Below are 6,486 nucleotides of genomic sequence, written 5' to 3'. Positions count from 1 at the left end.
CATGCAGTAGTGTTTAGCAGAGGTATTGCAGGAGTAATACAGGCATAACAGAATTGTGTGGTAAGGAATCATCCTCATGGAACAATTGAATCAGGATACTCTCAAAACCTTAAATTCCTCCCCATTTCCCATTAAAGAATTTCAAACTCTATTTGGCGATAGTATCCTATGGCTAAATAAAAACTACTTTTTGGGATTTCCCCTCCATTTTATTCCTTTCAATAATACTTTTCTTCAGTTTAATAATATTCTCAGTACCTGTGGAGGAAAGTCAGGGACCCCGAACAGAGGAACTGGCTGAAGCCGCGGCAGAAGAACATACATTGTGAAGATTTCATTGACATTTATCAGTTCCCCAAATTAATACTTTTATAATTTCTTACACCTGTCTTTACTGTAATCTCTGAACATAAATTGTGAAGATTTCATGGACCCTTATCACTTCCTCAATCAATATCCTTGTGATTTCCTATGCCTGTCTTTAATCTCTTAATCCCATCATCTTCTTTGTAAACTAAGGAGGATGAATGTCACCTCAGGACCCTGTGATGATTGTGTCAACTGCACAAATTGTTTGTAGAGCATGTGTGTTTGAATAATATGAAATCTGGGCATCTTAAAAAAAAGAACAGGATAACAGCAATCGATGTTCAGGGAACAAGAGAGGTAACTTTGAACTGGCCGCCAGTGAGCTGGACAGAACAGAGCTATATTTCTCCTCTTTCATAAGCAATAGAAATATCGCTGAATTCTTTTTCTCAACAAGGAACATCCCTGAGAAAGAGAATGCACCCTGAAGGTAGGCTTATAGACAGCCCCTTTTAAGGCCTCTTTTAAGGCATCCCATTGTCTTTTATGGTTGAAGCCGAAGGGATGAAATAAGCAAAGCCGAAGGGATGAAATAAGCCCCAGTCTCCTATAGCGCTCCCAGGTTTATTAGGAGGAGGAAAATTCCCACCTAATAAATTTTGGTCAGACAAGTTATCTGCTCTCAAACCCTGTTTCCTGATAAGATGTTATCAGTGACTGATTATCAGTGTAATCAGTGCCCGAAACTTCATTAGCAATTTTAATTTCACCTCATCCGGTGGTCCTGTGATCTCGCCCTGCCTCCGTTTGCTTTGTGATATTTTATTACCTTGTGAAGTATGTGATCTTTGTGACTCACACCCTATTTGTGCACTCCCTCCCCTTTTGAAAATCGCTAATAAAAACTTGCTGGTTTTATGGCTCGGGGAACATCACGGATCCTGCTGACATGTGACGTCTCCCCCAGACACCCAGCTTTAAATTTCTCTCTCTTGTGGTCGTTCCCTTTATTTCTCAAACCAGCTGAGACACTTAGGAAATAGGAAAGAACCTATGTTAAACAGCAGGCGCAGGTTCTCCCAATAAGTACCCACTACACTCTTTTCTATTTCTGTGTTTCTCTTTGTAATGTTTTCATGTTCCTGGAATTCCCTGCTTTTCCATATTTACTTAAACCCCAAACTTACTGGTTCTTCAAGTTGAACCCAAAATCCCCCTATTCTATGAAGCCTTCCCTGATTCTCCCTTCCCTGACTGAAAAACATCTTTCTTTCACCAATTTGCCCAGCATTGTTCCTGCATCTGCCTCCACCTGAGTCTTCTGCCTTGGACTACTGGTTTTATTTACATGTCTTATCCTCCCTTTCCCACTGGGAGCAGGATGGAAACAAGATCCACACGCATGTTACCATTGTATTCCTCACAACATTGAGCACAGGGCTGTGCATAGTTGGTGTGCTGGATTATCTAGGGTCAACTTGGCATCACTGCTACCCCTTTCTAAGGTCTCCACTTCAGGAGAGCTGAGAATGACATTTCCCAGCAACCCACTGCAATGGGAAGCACGTGCACAAGATTTGGAAGAGAAAGGGGTCATTATTTTCTGGAAGCAGCTGCAGGCACGTGACCAAGATACGAGGTTTGAAGCAGTTTCCAGGTAAGCTTCCCGAAAATCACCTGCATCACTCCTGCAGACTGAAAGGTCAGAGGGAATCTCCCAGAGGTTAATTTCAGCTGTCTTTTGTGCAAACTCTTGAGAACCTCATAGTGCATAGGCTGAGTTTGTTGCTGTCAGCCTTCTTCACCTTGGTTTCTGTAGCCTTCTAACCATTGGGTAAGCCTCTAATTCCCTGCATTGAAAATATTCATACTTGGAATATATTGAGAGGCTTCTGCTTTCATGCATAATCCCTGACGGACTTGTTCAATAAATATTTGGAGAATGAATGAAAAATAATTCCATCATATTAAAAAGTCAGTAGCTATTCCACTGATATTTATCATTCAAGGGGAAGACACTAATACTAATTGTGAGTCATGTGGCAGGCAGTTTCCTATGCATTATTTACCACCTTCCAGTAATCTTGATAGATCACTGTTATTGTCTCATTTTATACACAGGGATACGGAAAAATGAGAATCAAACAGATACACCAACTCACAAAGCATTGCCTTAATGCTCTACCATGTTACCTTAGTGTACACCAACTTAGTGCATGCTTTAGTGGATAATCACAAGCAATTTCAAGGGCCATTTGAAACTCAATATTAGCCACATTTTTCAGTTTTTCCTACCCACCCAGAGCAATAAGTCCTGAGTTCCTCTCAATTATACCACTGAATGGACTACCTATAGCCAACGGATTCAATTAAAATATTTGAGTCTTTTTTTTTCAATTATTTAGATATCATATACTTACCTATTGCTAAGAATGAGCATTTTTTATGGCAGGTGAAATGACAATGGTAGAAATAATTTTTTTAATATCTAAAATTTGGGGTGAGGTGGATTTAAAAACTCAAAATGGAAAGGACATTGTATCATAAAAGACCAAGCAATATACATTACCAGCTCCTTTGGAACATGTCCAATAACTACTTCTTGACCTTACGTAAATGCTGAAGACTTTGATCCTAAATACAATCACCTGAAATACTTTTTAAAGAGTTATTGTTCATTGCAAATTATGCAGAATGTTTCAGAGAACATAATTATGTGTGTGCTTATAAACATTGCAGTCATTCAATAAGTAATTTTCTATATTTAATAATAAAGTTAATTTACACATTTGATTTAAAAAGGAAATAGACAAAATTACCAAAAAATATAGTGGTAGGAAATGTAAAATATGCAGTAATATATTTTAGAAAAAATCTCATTCAAAAAGGATTAATGTTCATGAGTTAATATTTAACATTTTGCTAGAAAATTGGTAATCCCACAAAAAGATTAAAATACCTATGAATATAGCTAACTGGGGAAGTAAATTATCTGCAGTAAGAATTATAAAACACTGCAGAAAGAAATCAGAAATGACACAAACAACTAAAAAAAATTCCATGCTCATAGATAAGAAGAATCAATATTGTTATATTGACCATACTGCCCAAACCAATTTACAGATTCAATGCTATTACTATCAAACTACCACTGTCATTTTGCACATAATTAGAAAAAACTATTCTAACATTCATATGGAACCAAAAAAGAGCCTAAATAGCCAAAGCAATCCTAAGCAAAAAGAACAGAGGCATCACATTATCTGATTTCAAACTATACTACAAAGCTACAGTAGCCAAAACAACATGGTACTGGTACAAAAACAGACACATAGACCTAGAGAACCCAGAAATAAAGCTGCACACCTACAATCATGTGACCTTCAACAAAGTCGAAGATAACATGCAATAGAGAAAGAAGTCCCTATTCAATAAATGGTGTTGGGATAAGTGGCTAGCCATATAGCCATTTAGAAGATGACAGAAGATTAAAACTGAACCCCTTCTTTCATAATATACAAAAATCAACTCAAAATGGAATAAAGACTTAAATGTAAGACCTAAAACTATAAAAACCCTAGGAAAAAAATCAAAGAAATGCCTTTCTAGACATAGGCCTTAGCAAAGATTTCATAACAAAGTCTCCAAAAGCAGTTACAACGAAAACAAAATTTGACAAGTGGGAACTAATTGAACTAAAGAGCTTCTGCACAGCAAAAGAAACTATCAACAGAGTAAACAGACAACCAACAGAATGGGAGAAAATATTTGCAAACTATGCATACAACAAGGGTCTAATAGCCAGAATCTATAAGGACCTTAAACATGAGAAAAAAACAGAGAACCTCATTTAAAAAGTAGGCAAAGGACATGAACAGACACTTCTTAAAAAAAGACATATAAGCAGCCAACTAACATGAAAAAATGCTCAACATCACTAATTAGCAGAGAGATGCAAATTAAAACCACAATGAGATACCATCTCACATTAGTCAGAAGGGCTATTACTAAAAAGTCAAAAACTAACAGATGTTGGCAAGGCTATGGAGAAAAGGGAATGCCTATACACTGCTGGTGGGAGTGTAAATTAGTTCAGCCACTGTGGAAGGCAGTTTGAAGATTTCTCAAAGAACTAAAAATGGAACTACCATTTAATCCAGTAATCCCATTATGGTTACATACCCAGCAGAATATAAATCATTCCACCAAAAAGACACATGCCCTTTATGTTCATTTCAGCACCGTTCACAATAGCAAAGACAGAGAATCAATCTAGGTGCCCATCAACAGTGGACTGGATAAAGAAAATGTGGTATTTACACACCATGGAATACTATGCAGCCATAAAAAAAGAATGAGATCAGCCCGGTGTGGTGGCTGCCGTTTGTAATCCCAGCACTCTGGGAGGCCAAGGCGGGTGGATCACGAGGTCAGGAGATTGAGACCATCCTGGCTAACAGGGTGAAATCCCGTCTCTACTAAAAATACAAAAAATTAGATAGGCCTGCTGGCGGGCACCTGTAGTCCCAGCTACTCGGGAGGCTGAGGCAGGAGAATGGCGTGAACCTGGGGGGAGGCGGAGCTTGCAGTGAGCCGAGATAGTGCCACTGCACTCCAGCCTGGGCGACAGAATGAGACTCCATCTCAAAAAAAAAGAAAAAAAGAATGAGATCATGTCCTTTGCAGCAACACAGATAATGGCACCTAGAAGCCATTATCCTAAGCGAATTAATACAGAAACAGAAAATCAAGTATCACATTTCTCACTTATAAGTGAGTGCTAAATCTTGGTTATACACATACATAAAGATGGGAACAATAGACACCAGGGATTCTAAAAGGAGAGAGGAAGGGAGAGAGGCAAGGCTTTAAAAACTTCCTATTTGGCACTTGGTTCACTATCTGGGTGACCAGATAAATAGAAGCCCAAACCTCTGCATCACACAATATACCCTTGAAACAAACCTGTGCATGTACCCCCAAATTAAAAAATATATATATTTTTAAAATCTCATTTTTAAAAACAATATGATCAATTAAAATAACTTAAACAACTTATCAGCAAAACATATAACAATCCAGAATTAAAATATTCAGAAAGCAAGCAAGTCATCTTGTACTACCAGATTCTTTTTGAAGAATAACATTTATAAAATGAAGAGAACCAATTTTACCTGCCTGTACTAAAGAAAAATAAGTTCAAGAAATGTCCTAGTTATAATTTTCAGTTAGCCCAACATTAACATTTCCCAGAGTTTAGTGTGACAGCCACTTTGAAGCCCTTATAAATTCTGTCACCTTGGATGAATCACAACTGATTGGTTTATCAATGCATATAATTCAGATTATTCTGAATAAAGTTGGCTTCCCTGAAGGACCCGAGATAACTTCATGAAATAAATGTATCACATCCAGTTAGTAGATGAGGCAAAGAACATTATTTATTTCAAAAGAGAAAATCTTATTATTTTGTGGTAGAGTAAAAGCTAGATTGAATAGAAAATAAAATTGCTAATTAAGAAAAAGGAAAGCCACCTATACTCTTCACTCATGAAAAAGAAACCTAGCTGAGAAGACTGGCAGGCAAGAAACACAATGGACTAGTATGCAGGAAGAAGAATGTTGGAATAGAAAAGTTTATTAGTTCTCTGAGATCTGCTCTTACTGAAGTGATTCGAGGATGAAAATAATGAAATTTGAGCATCAGAAGACCTTCCAGTCTACTTGATGCATGAGCTCTACAGTTTAAAGAAGCAAAACTATAAAACAGTGTAAGAAGATGTATTTTCCCTCACCTCTATTTGTAATTTCATCTATTTATCCTTAAAAGCCACTCTTACAAAAGCTTAAACTTTATACATATTTGCATGGTAGACACATTCACACATTGCTGTTGTGTTTTTCATTTTACAAGAACAATGTGCTTTCATTAGTGGGAAAATAAAAAGGAACCATAGACAAGCAAAAGGCAGAAAATAGAAAACAGCCAGGCGCAGTGGCTCACGCCTGTAATCCCAGCACTTTGGGAGGCCGAGGCGAGCGGATCACAAGGTCAGGAGATAGAGACCATCCTGGCTAACATGGTGAAACCCTGTCTCTACTAAAAATACAAAAAATTAGTCGGGCATGGTGGTGCCTGCCTGTAGTCCCAGCTACTCGGAGGCTGAGGCAGGAGAA

The 6,486-nt window shown here is 37.7% G+C and overlaps 1 non-coding gene across 1 annotated transcript; it reads left to right on the top strand.

Annotated features, from left to right (window-relative positions):
- The first annotated feature begins 5,981 nt into the window (after positions 1–5,981).
- Positions 5,982–6,061, top strand: LOC117086522. The gene has a single exon (XR_004438420.1). It is a non-coding gene; the product is annotated as a small nucleolar RNA U2-19 (small nucleolar RNA).
- The last annotated feature ends 425 nt before the right edge of the window (positions 6,062–6,486 follow it).

This window comes from Trachypithecus francoisi, unplaced genomic scaffold, assembly GCF_009764315.1.
Source record: "Trachypithecus francoisi isolate TF-2019V2 unplaced genomic scaffold, Tfra_2.0 Lachesis_group1, whole genome shotgun sequence".
Lineage (NCBI taxonomy): Eukaryota > Metazoa > Chordata > Mammalia > Primates > Cercopithecidae > Trachypithecus > Trachypithecus francoisi.
This window is presented reverse-complemented; position numbering and strand designations above follow the sequence as displayed.